This window comes from Castor canadensis, chromosome 15, assembly GCF_047511655.1.
Source record: "Castor canadensis chromosome 15, mCasCan1.hap1v2, whole genome shotgun sequence".
NCBI classification, from domain to species: domain Eukaryota; kingdom Metazoa; phylum Chordata; class Mammalia; order Rodentia; family Castoridae; genus Castor; species Castor canadensis.
In genome coordinates, this window is record NC_133400.1 from 55,343,002 (window position 1) to 55,362,567 (window position 19,566).

Consider the following 19,566-nt stretch of genomic DNA (forward strand, 5'->3'; position numbering starts at 1 on the left):
GCACTATCCTTATTCTCTCAGCTGTTCTTTAACCCTGGAGCCTTGTTTTGCTTGCTTCTGGGCTTGGCACTCTTCCAGTGTTTCAGAAGGTTTCAGAGGGTTGTTTGGCTTGTCAAGATCTAAAGGAGAAAGATGTCACACTACTCTTAATGGTCTATAATCATGCAGCCTCAGAATATTGGAAATGTTTTGTTCCTAGTAGCTTTTACTTAGTTTGATTCTCTGAATTGTCTGATGTTTTGAAAGACTTTTCAAGGAAGTCCAGTGTTCATTACAGTACCCTGGATAGACACGTATCAGTCCTTTTATGGGACAAATAATTGTACAGTTCACTTTGTGTGGAAACCTCTCAGATGCTCCATTTATCACAGTGATGTATTGATTTCCTCAGGAGTTTCATGTGCCACCCCCTGTACTTCACAGCTTCAGAATTAAGTGCATTATTTGAATTGCTTGTAATAACAGACCATAAATTTATTACTTTAAGCCTTTTACTCAGGCTTTGAAAAGTGAATTGTTACCATTTCACACTTCTGTGATTCTCAGCTTTTGTCGTTCACTGGGTTGAAGTCACAAGTAATGTATAAGCAAAGCCATAAGCTCAAGACAGGATAATTTTTTGTATAAGTCCAATTGTGAAGTACATGACTGTGCAAGTTATTCTTAGCTTTTGTCTCTGGGAAGCCAACATTGAGCAGATGAAGCACAAGAATCCCAGAGTTTGAGACTTTAAAGCACTCTCCAGATGCAGGAGCAGCTTCTTTTGATGTAAGCCCTTGATGACGGAGGTCTTTAAAAATAAATATTCAGTTAATGTGGAATTTAATCAGCTTTTTTCTTACCAAAATAAATTTACCAAGGGAAAAATAAACTGATATAATAGTTTTCATCAAGAAAGCAAAATAGAATGCCTATAATTCTAGCTACTTGGGAGACTACAATCAGGAGGACAGTGGTTTGAGGCCAGCACAAGACCCCATTTCCAAAATAACCAAGGCAAAATGAACTGGATGTATGATTCAAGTGTTGAGTGACTGTTTACAAAGTGCAAAGCCCTGAGCTCAAACCTCAGTTCCACTCCCCTCCTAAAAAAAGCAAAAATAAGAGAGGAAAACACTGTAAGAGTTAAAAAAAAAACTCCATTGTCTTTATATTGCACATATAAGTGTCTTTCATCTGCAGGTCTATTTGATTGCTTTATATGTTTGTATATTATTATCTTACATTCCTCTTCTATTAATGTATACTTGCATGTAGAATTATTCTATGTAACTTTTAATATTGCTGCATATTATTTATTTATTGGCAGTACTGGAGATTGAACCTCAGGGTCTCGCATCTGTGAAGCAAGCACTCTACCACTTGAGTGACTCCCCAGTCCTTTTGCTTTTGGTTTGAATTTTAGGTAGGGTCTTGTGCTTTTAGTTCAGAAGGCCTCAGACATGATCCTTTTTACCCCGCCTCCCAAGTAGCTGTGATTATATGCATATGTTACCACACTTGACTCGTTTTTAAGATAGGATCTGAGTGCCGGCTTTGAGGGCCATCCTTAAGTGCCGTGCTCTTATCTTTTCTCTCCAATGAGTTGGGATTATAGGCATGGGTCGGCTGCATTTTATTTTTAGTTATTTTCTGGGAGACGGTACTGATGTTTGAACTCAGGGCCTCACACTTGTTAGGTAGGCACTCTACCTCTTGAGCCCTCTACTCTACCAGCCCTTTTTTTGTGTTAGGTTTTTGCAAGATACGGTCTCATGAACTATTTGCATAAGCTGGCTTTGACCAATGATCCTCCTGATCTATATGTCCTGAGTAGCTAGGATTACAGGTGTGAGCCTCTGGCACCTTTGCCCATTTTATTATTTTTATGACTGGCTAATGGTCCATAAAGTTGATGCAGTTTGAGTTGCCTATTTGCTATTACAGAGGATGGTTGCCTTTTTCCAACTGTAAATGTACTAGAGTATTGAACTTAATGTGTGTCTGTGTACTACCTTTTATATTTTTAATTATTTCTTTTTATATGTTGAAACTTTCCTTTACCCTAGGGTAAATATCTACCACATTAAGTTAGAGAGCAGAAACATTTTTAATGGTAGTTTTACCCAGGCTGCCACACTATTTAGAACAATTACACCAGTGCACAGAGCTATGAGTTGGTTTTGCTCAGCCATCTGCTGTGGGGTTTTTTAAGTTGGAAAGCTTTATTTTTTTCTCTCTCACTAGTTCACATTATATTGTTTGAATTTATATACTTTTACATATATAATATATAAATAAATATATAATATATGTTTTATATATAATTATACGTATATAATTTTTTGACAACTACTTAAGCTAAACCTCTTTGGTATTCTTTCTTTCTTGAGATTAGCTCAAGCTCCCTCTAAACTTGTGATGCTCCTGCCTTCAGAGTGCTGGGATTACAGGTTCAGGATTCCATATCCTGGCCTTTTCATTTTCTATTTTTGTAGAAGGGGCAGGTACTTCTGCATAATTGTTAGGTTGGGTGCTGCCTCAAGACAGCAAATAGTTAAGTGGGAGGTTTAGCAACATGTGGTCATAGGCATTTTTGAACACATTTGGTAAGGTATGAATTGAATTTTGAAACTCTGTGAAAACTGATTCAGAGAAAACAGTTAATACACCTAATAATTAGATGTTAGAGTGGTCTATTTAATATACAGAGTATTTATTACCTAATGTTTCCTGTAGAGATTCTGAAACACATACCAAATATTCATAGGCATTATTATTATTATTGGTGGTGGTGGTAATCCTGGAGATTGAACTCAGGGCCTCTGCTACTTACGGGAGACATGCCCCTCTAATCCTTTTCCTTTTATTTAATTTGTTTTTCAGATAGTGTCTCATGCTTTCGCCCAGTCTGTCTCCATCTGCTACCTTTTACCTCCACCTCCTGGGCTCACATGGCCAGCTTATTATTTTTTTTTTTGAGATAGGGTCTCTCTAATTTTTGCTCAGACTGGCCTCATAGCTGGGGCTGTGGATATGCTTCACCACAGCTATCCTTTTTATGATCTGGAAAATCAAGAAACTCATGGTACTTCTTTTGAAAGCCCTATACTGGTGCTGTCTCCCATGACACCTGGTCAATTCATGGTGTTTTTTGTATTTGTTTACCTGTCTCATAGTTACCAATTTGTTAGTGTTTCCAGTACTGTAACGACTACTGGAGATTACCACTTTATAAAGAGAAAAGATGTACTCTGTCTCACAGTTTTGGATGTTTCAGTCCATGATTACGTGGTTCCTATTGCCTTCGGTTTGTGACAGGTGGCACACGACAGTGGTAGCACTCAGTGGAACACACTATTCACCTCATTCAGGAGATGGGTAGGGAGGAGGCTCTCTCTATCTCTCTCGTCCTCCTCCACCCCACAGACCTTTCAAGTGACATAAATTCTCCCTCTAGGCACCACCTCTTAAAAAGTTCCTATCAATAGTGCCAACCTGGGGGCCAAGAATTTAATATGGAAAGTCCTGGTATTACAAGTTTTGGTTGAATGAAATTGAATATAGACCTACAGAATTACTTATAGAATTCTCAGGTTTTGTAAAAAATGTACACTTAGTTCATTTCATTTTATAGTGTTTACTGTGTAAATCATGTCCATTTGGTTTTTCTCATCTGCTATTGATTGCTAGCAAACTAATTTCATTTTCTAATCTGTTTTGTTAGGGGAGCCACATATATTTACATTAAAATTCAATAGAGCTGAAGATTAACACATTGATCTTCACTACCTTATGGACCCCTCATATTCAATGAAAGATGACCTGGAGAATGTAAAAAGTCTTGGAATTGATCTGATGAATGAAATAGGAGGATTACTTCAGACTTCTGAATTGGTATGAGCATTTGAAAAATTAATAATTTTCTTATGTATAACACTTCTCAAAGTCCTTTTGTGATTTTTTTCTTTTCTCTTTACTACATATGTATGAGATAAATAAGCCATTTTTGTGTTTTTCTGAGAGGAAACTGATATTACTATAACAGAATATACTATATATATAATATATATAATATATACTGATATATATACTATATATATACTGATATATCAGTATATATTAATATATATACTATATATACTGATATATCAGTATATATATAATAGTATATATACTAATATATCAGTATATATTTATTACTGATATATATGTACTATATATTACATATATACTAATATTATCAGTATATATATATTATATATATGTATATACGTACTAATATATATATTTTGTGACTCCTTTTTGTCTGTCAATGTGTACTGTATGTAATGTGACACAAATTTTGCCTCTAGGTAATGAAATACCTGATTGTTTTCCATTCATCCCTTAATTTATTTTATAAACTTGTCAAGTACCCCAGATTGTATTTAATTACTAATTATTATTTCATTAGTAATCACTAATTAGTATTAGACTTTCAGTTCATAGAAACTTACATGTGATAACATACTTTTTAAAAAAATGCAAGTTTGTGGGTACATTCATCTGACCATGTACATTTTTTCTTGTCAGGTTTTGGCTCATTTGTGGAAAAAACTGTGGTGTATTGTGGTGTTGTATTAATACAATACCAGCACAGCTCAGGAACCCTTGCACAAGTGAAGAGAACTCCTCCAACCCATTCAACTTCAAAAATGTGCTCAGTCTTACTGATAAAGGAGAAATATATAATGAACTTGTTAAATAGCACATGTCTGGGAACCTGGATTCTCCAGAAGGTGGATTTGATGTGATCAGGCAGGTTGCCATTTGCAGAGTAAGTGCATTTATTTCCTACAAGGGTCCAGTTTGGTTATTTTTGTGGATTTTAAGTGCAGTTTTACCAAAAGTTACTAAAAACATGACCTTAATTAAGACATCATTAGGCTGTCTCTGAGAAGTGCAGGGACTAACTGGAAGTGCTTTTTTAGGAAGAAGTTGCTGAGCAGTGATGTGGAGGAGTTTCTTTTAACAGGATCTCTGTTGATCAGCAAGATTATAAGAAGAAAAGAGAGAGATTTGGGGAAGAAAAGAGAGAGAACTGAATTAGGTAAAAGTACAATGGTCGCTTACATGAAAAGTAAAGGATTTCTGTTGAGTTATTGTGAGCAGCATTTTAAAATTGAAATCTTTTCCTTATGAAGTCATGAATTGCTGGAGGAATGTCACAGTTGCTGGTGTTTTCTACAGATGCCGGGATTCACTTTGCTGGAGATGGGAAACTTGGAGACATTGTTTTACCAAATGATGGACAGTGTCACCTGTAATACAATGTATACACAATGTACCATTATTATGTACGTCCTTACCTAGCAGATGAGTTAATGTTGAATTTCAGTGTGTAATGTTAACAGTATTGAGGGTAACTGCTTTGTGGGTTGTTCAAGGTCAAGGATTTGTTATTTGGTAAGCCTAGACCATGATCTAATGTCCAAGCAATTATTGCTGTTGGCAAAGATGTGTATTGTGTTTGCTCCTTGCACTCAGACAAGGGTGACAGGTGGATGGAGTGGTTGAGACACCATGTTACTTCTGTCTTCAACTGGCTTTCTCCTCTCTTGCATACACATTTGGTAACAAACTTGCTATTATTTCTAAACAAAGTATCTAAGGTTATACTTTTGTACTGCATTTCTGTTACTTATGCCTCCTACATAGCTGGAATTACAGATGTGCACCACCATGCATGGCTTCTTTGTTGAGGTGGGGTCTCCAACTTTTTGCCTGGGTTGGCCTCCAATTACAATCCTCCCAAAGTGGGATTACAGGCTCAAGTCAATGTAACCAGCCCTAATCTTGTTGTTTTTCTAAGGTGACAGGTAATAGACCCTTTAAAAATGAATGGTTCTTTAATTTTGTTGTCTTAACATTAATGTACAAAGACTATCTTACTATTTAAGACCATTTCAATATGGATGTTCTTATACATGCATGAAAGTAGAAGATTAGAAAACCAGATACACTCTACCCACCACAGCAATTATTTGCATTTGTTATTATTTGAAAGGAGTCTTGTCTAAGGAATCCAGTTATATATGCAAATCATTATTGTTTTCATAAGGTACTGTAAAATTCACATACTGTAATCCTAGCATTCAGAATGTGGAGGCAGGAGAATCACAAGTTCAAGACCAGCCTGGGTTATGTAGTAAGCCCCTGTCTCAATAACATAAAACCAAACAAAAGATCAGAATACATTAGAAGGATGTTTTACATATCGAATTGTATTACTTCATTTCTTAGGATTATCCTTTTATTATTCACCTTGATCAGAAGCTCAGTGATAATAATATTCAGAGGATTTTTGCAGTTAGTGAAAAATTTCAGTTCATTTGCAAGGTAAATATATGTGAGATAATTCAGATGTTTAATGATACACATTAAACATTGGATAATGATGTTTTTAAATAATCTGCAGGCAATTATAATATGGGAACTATTGTGCTTTATACACCACTATTACAGACCCTCTCTTAATTCTTTGGTTGAATTTTAGACATCTTTTACCTTATGCCATGGGATTTGAAAATGACCAAATGTTTTGGAAAGTCCCATGACAGAGAGGGATTTTGCAAAGGTTTTCATGATTCCAGTTGTTCAGCGTCTTTCCATAATTGCTCTCTGTCCTTGATAGCGGTTGCTTGTCACTGCAACCCCCTCTATTTGTCCTTAGATAGCTGATATTTTAAATAGGGGCCATTTTTGTTTTTTTGGGGGGGAAGGTATGGAAGCAGTATTGACAGACTTGAGATCTCCTGCATTCTAGGCAAGTGCCACTGTGCACCACTCCAGTCCCTTAGAATTTATCAGGTTTTTTTTCTTTCCAATACTTCAGTAGTTCTAAGCAAATTTGTTCTTCAACCTTAGAGTAGATCATTTTCTCTGCTCTCTAGAGAGCTGAAATGGGCAGGGCCAGAGGACAGCCATTGCCAGTTGGGAAGGAAACCATCTGTTCTGCAGGAAGACTTGTACTTAATGTCAGGCCTCTGCACTGCTTTAATTGAAAAATTTACAAGGAAATGTTCCTGACCATGTATATGTTATTTTGCAGATTGGACTCTTATGAATTAACCTGTTACTTTGGGTTTTCACATCACTAAGGTGTATTGGACTTCAAAATATTTTCTTGTAATATTTTATGCATTCGGGTGATGTTTTGACTTCCTTATCATGATTAGTGTCCTGTCTCTTGTATTAGCATATATTAATTGTACAAAGGGGTTTCATTGTGATAATTCCATACCTGCATTCAGTGTACCTTGATCAAATTCACCCCTCTATTACTCTTTTCTAAACAATTTTTAATAGATTGCATTATTCTATTGTCCCACATGTGTTCCCACCCCAAAACAGTTCCCATTTTACAGTTGTGTTGTGAGTCAGTCTTTCTTTTAGTCCCTTTCCTTAGAAGTCATTTTGGAAACAGAAAATTGCCAGAAGGAGTAACAGTAAATACCAATGGTACTGTAAGAATGGGGTAAATGGGACAGGACAAAAATGGATGAAAGTGTTCCAGTATCTCCATTGGAGATGAGGTATGTTGAATAAGCATTTCTGTAGAAAACAAAAAACTGTTGCTTACTTATGAGCAAATTTTAGTTTTGACAAGTTTTAGCTTTAAGAAATATTTTTTCAATAGTATGTTAAGTTCATCGAGCTTTTTTTTCTTCAGGGTTCAATTTGAAATTAGCAAACTTCAAATAATTGTTCAAATAGCAATTCTGAAACCATTAAAATTAAGCCTCTGGGCTTCATCAAAGTAGAGATTATTCTTCAGTTCATCTATGAATGTGAATGCCAAACCACAGGCATTCCTGAAAGTCCAAAGTGTCACAAAGGAAATGGAACTTTTGAGTATGGAACTTGCAGGTAAGCTGGGAGATGTAGAAGAACAACAGAGAACTGTGCTGCTTTTGAAATTTATAATCACACTGTCTGTTGAGACACCTGTAGAAAATCTCAATATGGGACAAATAAATTATGTGTTCCAACCAGTATTGCTCACCATGCAATCAATTTGAAGACCATTTCTGACTTTTTTTTAAAGAATAACAGCTTTCTAAAATGAAAGCTTTTATAGCTATGTAAGAAGTATATTCAACACTGTTAAGACACTATTTGGAGGGCTGGTGAAGTAGCTCAAGTGGTGGAGCCCCTAACTATCAAGCCTAACAAGTGTGAGGCCCTGAGTTCAAGTACTGCCAAAAAAAGAGAGTATTTGGCCTTTTCTCTCATGACAGCATTCTCAGTTTTTTAGGGCAAAATAAGCTTTTATGAAATATGTTTAGAAAAATGTTTTGGAAAAGTACATCAAGCTGGTAATGGTGATTTTTTTCTGAGAAGTAGCATTAGGATGTAAGAAAGCATGTTCATATTGCACTGCATTAATTTTATATCAATGGAAATGCTGTAGATTAATTAACTGCAAAATTAAAAAGAAGATGTTATTCTCTGAATGTAGAGTCTACTAACATTTAAGTGCTTTCACACTGTGGTTACTTTTTAAATTAAAAATTAAAATTTTTGCTGTTTTTTTGTTGTTGTTTTGTTTTTGTTTAACACTCTCCCACCTATTCTAAATAGAGCTTTCTTTTAAATGGTAGTACAGGACATTTTTAATCTAAATGTCAGCCCCAAATGACAATGCTTAGAAGGATTATTTGCCATAAGGAAAATACAAGGTGGACACTGCCTTTTTAAAGCAGCAATGTAAATATTACAGTTATTTCCATATTATAAAAACATTCTTGAAAATCTACTTTGAGAAATGTGTCATTTAACCAAAAAGATTACCTTCAAAATTCTTTTCCTTTCATCCCTTTATTTATAATATACAGAATCAGTGTATCCATAAGCATTAGGTGTTCTAAAAATATAAGGGTTTTCAGAAAGATCTGGCAGGTAGGATAAATTTATGTTAAATAATGTGTTATTAATATTTTCAGTGGATTTTTCTATGTTTTTTTCAGTTATTTGGGGTTGTTTGTACCTTTTGTATTAATGGTTGGGCTATTGCTTGAAACTTAGACGTAGTGCACTTATAACAGCAAGCTGATAGCATTTCATTTGAAAGTATATCTTAACAGTCTCCTTAAAAATAAGCTTATTTTGTTTTTACAAATTTTTGTTCACTTCGTTTTGTCAAAATGATTACTTTCTGAAGACATTTTTCCTCTAGACCTTGCATGTTCCATAAGAACTTGAATGACTCTCAGGCTTGCGTTGTTTGTCGGTGCACAGGAATACTTTTACACACATCTCTATGGCATGAGCATTCCCTGATATATTGTTAGTTGAAGAGATCGTTCAATTTTGTTTCCCTTTCATGGCTTGGTATTAAGTTATTTTAATTTTATGTGATTACAATTTGGAATCTTTTTCAGGTGCAATGAAGGACGAGTTGGGAGACATTGTCAATGTAACACAGATGAAGTTGACAGTGAAGAAATGGATGCTTACTGCAGGAAAGAAAACAGTTCAGAAATCTATAGTAATGACAGATTGTGTATCTGTGTGCAGTGTGTTTGTGGGAAGAGGGATAATACAACTGAAATTTCTTCTGGCAAATTCTGAGAGTGAGATAATTTCAACTGTGATAAATCCAATGGCTTAATTTGTGGAGGTGAGGAAAACATTGGAAGTGGTCATAGAATATGATTTCTGCTAGTTTGGTACAACATCTTAAGAGTAGTCATTGATCCAGTAGTAAAGGAACAGCATTTCAGGTCACTCCATCCTTTGTTAAACGTTTTTCTTTGTTGTTGCTTATTTTTACTTTTAAATCTATACTGTGACTTTATATTTTTTCCTAATTTTGAGAAATGATATTTTTATTTGCAGGAAATGGTGTTTGCATGTGTCATGTCTGTGATTGCTACCCCAACTACACTTGCAGTGCATGTGATTACTCCATGCATGGAGCAAACGGACAGATCTGCAATGACCAGGGCGTCTATGAGTGTGGCATCTGTAAGTGTACAGACCAGAAGTTTCAAGGGCACCCTTTGGGAAGTGTCAGACCTTCTTTGGTATCTGTGTTGAACATAAGTAAGTTTCTCCTAATTGGTTGAAATAGTATTTAGTGTCTGCTGACCTAAGTATGTATTACAGTCATCACTAGAACCAGAACACACACTAATGTATTATGCTACAAATAAAAACAAAAGCCCACTTTTTAGTTCTTAAAAATTCTTACTCATTAAGTAATGTATGTCATCTGAGACCTGTACTTTTAGTTTGATATGAAAGTGGGGATTGCTATATAATTAAATTTATGTAGTTACCTTCATTAAATTGACATTGCTATCTTTTTTGGTGTGGGATGAGGGATCTGGGAATAAACCCCAGAGCCTTGTGGACTACCACTGAGAAGTAACCCCAGCCCAATTACTGTCATTTGACTCAACAAAATTAAAGTTCTTCCTCTTATTTTTTTATTCATTTATTCACATGTGCATATAATGTTTGGGACATTTCCCCACCCCTCTTGCTTCCAGGCAGAACCTGTTCTGTCCTTATCTCTAATTTTGTTGAAGAGTAAACATAAGCAATAATAAGAAAGACAAAGCATTTTTCCTAGTTGAGATAAGGATAGCTATACAGAGAGATTCCTAGCATTGCTTCCATGTACAAAAGTTTTTCCTCTTGAATTTTGATTGTATCAGTAGTACATTTTTTAAATTATGGTTTACCTACATATTTAACATGTTGCAGGAATAGTATTATTATCTTTGTTTCTTTGAGATTTTAATTGGAACTTTAGTAAAATAATAAAATTTTGGTTGAGGAACTAGTGTATTTTTTGCCATCAAGAAATTTACTTGTTAAAAATTCTGGAAGTGTCCAGCAAAATTTATCTATAATTATTACAGATTTGCACTGCTAAAATTGGTTCACTGAAACATTTGGTTCCTGTTAATGCTTTATGCCTTTGCTTTCTTATTAAAAACTTATACATAAATGAAAGAGCAAGAACTGTCAATTCCTGATTTCTGCCCTTTTGTCCACTCTCAGTTACATACTTCAGTTCTGTTTCATCTTATTGGAGAAAAGGATCTAAGGTTCAGAACTACCAATAGTAGGAAGAAATTTCTTTTTTTTTTTGAGAATGAAATGCTTCCTATCAGACTAGATTCTTAAGCCTGTTCTCCATGTTTGCCACTTGATATCTGGCTATGTTTAGGCTGTGTGGATAGCACATGGGTTGATTTCTTTAAAAATGTAGAACAGAAATGGTCACTGGCCCCTTGCAAAGTAGCAATTGCTAGTTAAGAGCTCTACAACTTGAGCCCTTTTGCTCTGGTCATGTTGGAGATAGGGTCTTACTTTTTGCTCAGGCAGGCCTGGACCACAATCCTCCTAGGCTTCCTGCCGTTGCTGGGATGACAGGTGCATGCCAATACATCAGTTATTTTTCTGTTGAGATGGGGTCTCACCAACGTAAACTATCTGAGTTTATCGTTTAATTTGAAGTGAGGTTCACGGTTGTTTTTTGCATATAGTTCACTAATATAATAGTTCTAGCATGAGTTGTGGGAAGACTGTCCTTTTCTATTTTGGTTGAAAATAAGGTGACCTTTTTCTCCCTCTATGATCTGTCCTTTATTCTGTGTCTGTCCTTTATTCATTCGCTCAGTCATAGCTGTTCAAGTAGTCTCTTTTTTCACTTAATTTTTATTAAGAAATAAAAATTGCACATAATAATGCAGTAATGTGATGCTTTGATGCATGTATATGTTTTATAATGTTTAAATTAAGTTAAACATAGCTACTCACACATTTATCATTTCTTTCAACAAACTATTCCAAAGGTTTGATTTGGTTTTGAGGTGCTGGGAATTGAACCCAGGGCCCCAGTTTTTGTTTTGTGCTTTTTTGTGATACTGGGGTTTGAACTTGGAGCCCTGTGATTTCTCTAGCAGGCTCTCTATCACTTGACCTCAGTCTGGTTTTTGCTTTCATGTGTGGATAACATCTAGTATTTTTACACAAGACCTGCCTAAGAGTATTCTCTTCCTGTCTATGCCTCCAGGTAGCTGAGACCATAGGCACTCACCATCATGTAGAGCTTGTAGGTTGAGATGAGTGTTGGTAACTTTTTTCCTGGATTGGCCTTGAACCATGATCTTTCCAGTCTCCATCTCTCCTGTTGTTGAGATCACAGGCAGACACAACCCTGTCCAGATGAACCCAGGGCCTTGAATATACTAGCTAAGTGCTTTACCACTGAGCTGCTTCCCCAAGCCTTCTGAAAGCTATTTAAATGGTACAACTCATTATGGCTATCTATAGTTGCCCTACTGTGCAATAACACACAGGTTTCCACTTACCTCATTGTAACTTAGTTGATCAACCATTGCCCTTCACCTCTTCTCCTTTATTCCTCTCCCCCCATCCTCTGGTAACCACTATTCTACTTCAACTTCTGTGGTAGCAACTTTTTTATATTCTGCTTGCATGAGCTCATGTGGTACTTGTCTTTCTGTACCTGGCTTATTTCACTTAACCTAATGAGCACTAGCTCTATCCATACTGTTGCAAATGACAGGATTTCAGTCTTTTTGTCTGTTGCAAATGACAGGATTTCAGTCTTTTTGTCTGACTAGTGTATATGAATCACATGGTCTACCCATTCATCAGTTCCTGGATACTTGGGCTGCTTCCATTTCTCAGCTATTGTGAAGAGTGCAGATGTCTCTTTAACAGACCAATTTCCTTTCCTTTGGATGTATATTAAGCCCATATTGTCCATGAATTTATTACATTTGGTTTTGAACAAGTATAAAAAAAACCCATAAAAATCTAAAGATATTTTCAAAAGAAAAATTTTTAATTTTCTTGCTTGCATTACATACCTCTGCCGATACAGACAAGCTCTGTCAGTCCTGCATTAGTGTCAGTTGTGTTTAAATTTTGTGATCTGTTGAGTGTTTCCCTGCCCTTAATTTTGTTAAAATGCATTTCCCACAAAGCAGATGGTACCCAAAAAAGCAACCTAAAAGTTTATGCTTTAAATTTAACTGATGAAATAATTTTAGACTTGTGGAAAGCAGCATGTCTTTAGCAGAAGTTGGGATGCATTATGGGGAAAATGACTCGAGCATCTGCAGTGCAGCACTGAACTCCATGTAGGTATCAAGTGTCTGTTCTCTATGCAAGGATTACTGGATCATATGGTGGTTGTGCTCTAAATTTTCTGACAATCATGCTTTCCAAAATAGCCATACTTATTTACTTTATCTCCAAAAGCATGTACAGGTTCTCTTTTCTCCACACCCTTGGTGGCACTTATCTTTTGTGTTTTTGATGATAGCCATTTTGACTGTGGTGAGGTGGTATCTCATTGTTATTTTAATTTTCATTCCTCTGATGCTAATTGATGTTAAACATGTTTTCATATATCAATGGATATTGAGCATTGACCATTTGTCTTCTTTTGAGAAATACCTGTTTAGGTCTCTTGCCCATTTTTAATTTGGTTGCTTTTACTGTTTTCTTTGCTTTTGAGTGTTTTCAATTATTTAAATATTCTAGATATTAGTCCCTGGTGAACATAAGATTAGAAAATGTTTTGTCCTATCCTATAGACTGTTTCTTATCTCTGGAGATTGCTTCCTTTGTTGTGCGGAAACTTTTTAAAGTGCTCCTATTTGTCTAATTTTACTTTTATTTTTCCTGTGCTTTTGTAGTGTTTCCTAAAAAGTCTTTTCCTATTCTTGTGTCCTGAAGCATGCTTCCTATGTTTTCTTTCATTTATGCTTTCATTCACTTTGAGTTAATTTTTATATCTGGTAAGAGATATGTAGTTCCATTCTTCTGCATGTTGATATACCCTGCTTTCCCAGCACTGTTTATTGAAAAGACTGTCCTTTCTCCAGTGTGTGTTCTTAGCACCATTTTTAAAAACCTCTGGGATGTAGCTCTGAGGGTTTATTTCTAGACTTTGCATTCTGTTCTGTAAGTCTTTCTGTTTCTAGGCCGGTTATCATCTATTTCTCTGCAAAAGTCCTGCCAGGATTTTGATTGAGTTTATTGATCAAACTGATGGGAACTGTCATTCTGAGAATATTGTCCTCTAATTCTGAACATGGGATATTTCTCCACTTTTTAAAATCTTTTTTTGATTTCCTTTAGCATTGTTTATAATTTTTTTTTCAGTACTGGGGATTGAACTCAGGGCCTTCACCTTGAGCCTTTAAACCAGCCCCACTTTTTTTTTTTTTTTTTGTGAAGGAGTTCTTGAGCTAGGGTCTCCTGAACTATTTGCCCAGGCTAGCTTTAGACTGCAATCCTCCTGATCTCTACTTCCTGAGTAGCTAGGATTACAGGCATGAGCTACCAGTGCTTGGTGGAAAATCTTTTTCATGAAAAGTCGTGTATGTATTTTCTTAACAATATACATAAGGTTTTGCCTGATTGTGTTTTATTTAAACTTGCAATCTAGAAATAAATGTATGACTGTGTTGGGAAATACCTGACTTTTTATTGATCATGTATCCTACAACCTTTGTAAACTCACTTGTTAGTTCTAGTAGCTTTTTAATAGTGTCTTTGGAATAGTGTACATTGACTTATCTTGAGTATTAAGTGCTGTTAATTTTATAAGATTTTGTGGCTGTGATATTGAACCTTGTGCCTGTTAGATTGTTTTTGCTTGTTATTAATCTTCCTGTTTTCTAGTTGTCCACTCGTGCAGACCTCACTCCAATTGTGCTGGTGTAGTTGGTGGACTTGTGCTAATTTACCTTGCATTATTGCTGATTTGGAAACTTTTAATGGTAATTCATGACAGGTGGGAATTTGCTAAATTTGAAAAGGAGAAAATGAATGCCAAGTGGGACACGGTAAGTTGCAAAACATCTAAGAAGTAAGGCAGCTCATAAAGTACTTGCAACTCTTGTTTATTAATGGTAACGCTGATTATTGATCGTTAAATGTCTCTTTAAACATTTCACTCCCCAAATATTAAGTATTCAAAGAATTTGCATTTCAAGTATATCCACTGAAATAAAACATTTTAAGAATGTATGCTCTGTTGGCGGTGGCCATTGTGTTCAGTTCTCTAGTAAGTTTCATCGTAAATGTAGTATTCTTCCCTTTTGTCTATTGTAAAATAGAAGTTAAAATACAATCACCTTTCTCTCTTTGCATTTATATGGCCTTCTAGAAAAGGCACAAGCATAGGGGCAGGAATCAGAACAGTGTTTGCTAGGGCTGGAGTGGAGGAGGGGGTTGTCCAGAAAGGTCTGTGAGGGATATTATGTATCATTTATTACAACTTCCACACCACCAGAGACATTCAAACCTTAACGGTGCCAGACAACATTGTGTACATTGACTTTGGGAACATGGAGTCAAAGGTTCTGAGCAGATGCAGTTAGCTTGTCAATCTGGCTAAGAAAACACTCCCCAAGATGATTATCATGGTTCTTGTTTGTTCTCTAAACCTTGAGAGTTACAAAATTTTCAGGTGGCTGTCCTGAAGAATAAAAATTTGGGGGCACTGGTTGCTCCCAGAACATATGAATACTTGCCTTCTGAGTGTGCTCATACATTTATATAAAGTACGGATATTTGCTATGATTGCTTACCTTTTAAAGTTCAGATTTCTTTTTTTTTATTCTTTTATTTACATGTGCATACATTGAATACATCCTCTCCCCTCATCCTCCCTCAGTTCCAGGCAGGTCCTGTTCTGCCTTTATCACTAGTTTTGTTGAAGAAAAGAGACAGCCTAATAAGGAAGACAAAACGTTTTTGCTAGTTGAGTTGAGGATAGCTATCCAGAAATATTCCTAGCATTGCTTTCGTGTACATGTGTTATGACCCATGTTGATTCATCTCTAACTGATCTTTACCCTGGTTACTGATCCCCTTCTCATGATAACTTCTGTTGCTTTAAGGTTTCTGTATTAGTTCCTCTGGAGTGGAGACATCAAATGCTTTCAATGTTTTGGGTTTTCTACCTATTACTATATCTCCTATATGTGCTCTCCCCTTGTCATGTGGTCCCAGTCCAACCACATTGCTGCATTTTGCCCTAGATTCAAAGTCAGCATATGAGGGAGAACATACGATTTTTGGTCTTCTGAGCTTGGCTAACCTCACTCAGAATGATGTTCTCCAGTTCCATCCATTTGTCTGCAAATGATAAGATTTCATTTTTCTTCATGGCTGAGTAAAATTCCATTGTGTACAAGTACCACATTTTCTTGATCCATTCATCACTAGTGGGGCATCTTGGCTGTTTCCATAACTTGGCTATTGTGAATAGTGCTGCAATAAACATGGGTGTACAGGTGCCTCTGGAGTAACCTGTGTTGCATTCCTTTGGGTATATCCTCAGGAGCAGGATTGCTGGATCATATAGCAGGTTCTCTTTATATTTTTAAGAAGCCTCCCAATTTTTTTCCAGAGTAGTTGCACCAGCTTGCATTCCCACCCCAGTGGTGTATGAAGGTTCCTTTTTCTCTACATCCTCGCCAACACATATTGTTTGTGGTGTTTTTGGTGATGGCTATTTTAACAGAGGTGAGGTGGAATCTTAGAGTGGGTTTGATTTGCATTTCCTTTATGGCTAGAGATGGTGAGCATTTTTTCATGTGTTTTTTGGCCATTTGAATTTCTTCTTTTAAGAAAGTTCTGTTTAGTTCATTTGCCCATTTCTTACTTATTTCATTGATTTTAGGAGAGTTTAATTTCTTAAGTTCCCTGTATATTTTGGTTTATCCATCCTTTGTCTGATGTATAGCTGGCAAATATTTTCTCCCATTCTGGGGGTAGTCTCTTCAGTTTAGATTACATTTCTTTTGTTGTGCAGAACTGTTTAATTTTATGAAGTCCCATTTGTCCATCATTTCTCTTAGTTGCTGAGCTGCTGGGGTTCTACTAAGTCCTTGCCTATACCTATTAGTTCCAGAGTGTTTCTTGCTCCTTCCTGTAGTAACTTCAGAGTTTCAGGTCTGATATTAAGGTCCTTGATCCATTTTGAGTTGATACTAGTACAGGGCGATAGACATAGACCTAGTTTCAGTTTCTTACAGAGAGATAACTACTTCTCCCAGCAACATTTGTTGAAGTGGCTGTCTTATCTCCATTGTATATTTTTGGCACCTTTGTCAAAAATGAGGTGGGCATAGCTGTGTGGATTTGTATCTGGATCCTCTATTCTGTTCCACTAGTCATCATGTCTGTTTTTGTGCCATCACCATGCTGTTTTTACTGCTTTTGCTTTGCAATATAGTTTGAAGTCAGGTATTGTGATACCTCCAGCATTGCTCTTTTTGCTGAGTATTGCCTTGGCTATTCTCTGTCTCTTGTGTTTCCAAATGAACTTTAGGGTAGATTTTTCAATCTCTGTGATGAATCTCATTGGGATTTTGATGGGAAAATCCCATCCAGTTGATGGGAACTGCACTAAACATATAGATTGCTTTTGGTAGTATAGCCATTTTTACTATGTTGATTCTACCAATCCATGAGCATGGGAGATCTTTCCCTCTTCTGTAGTCTTCCTTGATCTCTTTCTTCAGGAGTTTGTAATTCTCCTTGTAAAGGTCATTCACATCCTTTGTTAAGTTTACTTCTAGGTATCTGATTTTTTTTGAGGCTATTGTAAATGGAATTGTTTCCATATATTCCTTCTCAGTTTGTTTGTTGTTGTTGTATAGAAAAGCTAATGATTTTTGTAAGTTGATTTTGTATCCTGCTACCTTGCTATAGCTGTTTATGGTGTCTAAGAGTTTTTGGGTCAAGTTTTTTGGGTCTTTAAGGTTTAGTATCATATTGTCTGCAAATAGTGATATTTAGACAGTTTCTTTACCTATTTGTAATCCTTTTATTTCTTCTTCTTGCCTAATTGCTCTTGCTAGAAATTCCAGTACTATGTTGAATAGGAGTGGAGATAGTGGGAACCTTGTCTCATTCCTGATTTTAGGGGAAATGTTTTCAGTTTTTCTCCATTAAGTATGATGTTGGCTATCGGTTTGTCATATAAAGCCTTTAAAATGTTGAGGTACATGCCTTCTATTAGTTTTCTTGAAGAGAAAACACAAGAGGTAATAAGAAAGACATAAGGTTGTTGCTAGTTTGAAATGAAGATAGCCATACAGAGAGATTCCTAGCATTGCTTCCACGCACATGTGCATTACAACCCGCACTGATTCATCTCTACAAGATCTCTTCACTACTTCCAAGTCACCTTCCCATAGTGGTCTCTGTTAGTTACTTTATTCACTCCTCTACAGTGGGCATATCAAACACTTCAAGTTTTTTGTTTCCTTCCCTTTGTCTAGTCCTGCTATATGTGTTATCCCCATAGTGTGTAACCCATGTCCAATAATATTACTGTATTTGTTTTAAGTCTATAATTTGCATATGAGGGAAAACATATGATTTTTGGCCTTATGAGCCTGGCTAACTTCGCTTAAGATGATATTCTCCAGTTACATCCATTTATTTGCAAATGAAAAATTTCATTCTTCTTTGTGGCTGAGTAAAATTCCATTGTGTATAAATACCACATTTAAAAAATCAATTTGTCAATAGTGGGGCATCTTGGCTGTTTCCATAACTTGGCTATTGTGAATAGTGCTGCAATAAACATGGGTGTGCAGGTACCCAAAGGAATGCAACTAAGGTTATTCCAAAGTTAAACTTCTTGAAAGAGAAATATCATCAAATTCATATATTGGTAGATTTATTCACTTTTATATTCATTTGAAAGTTCTGATTCTCACCTTGTACTTTGCAGAAAGTCATATTTGGAGGAAAACTGATTAGCTACAAAAATCAGTGGGAATTTTTCTTTGTAGATGAGAAGCAATCAAATAGTGACAGTGTTGTGTAATTATTTCTCACATGAGAAAAAACTTCACTTGTTTTACCCTTTCTGTATGTTCCATTGTGTCTTTGAAGGAAATCATCAATAAATAATTATTATTTTACCTGATGTTTATATTGTTGATGTGAATTTTGGCTAAAATGTTCCTTCTTAAGCCAAAGTAATCATTTCTTATAATTCAAGAACCAAATATCTGGTAAAAATGCCTTTCTGGACTGGTAAAGTTCATACAAATTCTAAGAGATGTTTTCTCAAAAAATTAATAGATATTAATGGTTGAAAAATTCAAACAAGTCATGGCTAATAAAGCACTTTTCTGGTAATGAGACCAAAGTTTGCTAGTTAATTATGTCCTTAGCAACACTGTCATTATTTTGGCATAGAAAACTACCAAGTAGGTACACTGGAAAAATTAGCCTATCCTCCCTATACATTGCAAGATAAAATGTGGCTCCCAGATCTCCCATAGTTTGCATTAGATACCTAAGCTTTTACATTACAGAAATGGTTATACAGTCACCACTGTCAGCCAACCCAGAGTGAGGCTGACCATCTTCAGAGGACAGAGTCTCACCTCAGAATATAACTCTGCTTGCTAGGCTTAAATAAGCTTTGGGTTTTTGTGGAGTGTGGTTGCACTCTGAGGATGGAGACTAATCTGAATTACTGTAGTTTATCTCCAATTAAACTGCTGCCTAATACAG

General features: G+C 35.9%; 1 pseudogene; it reads left to right on the plus strand.

The window, feature by feature from the left end:
* The first annotated feature begins 3,714 nt into the window (after nt 1-3,714).
* The window catches only part of LOC109678277 (integrin beta-1-like), a 37,547-nt pseudogene continuing 21,695 nt past the window's right edge, over nt 3,715-19,566 (plus strand).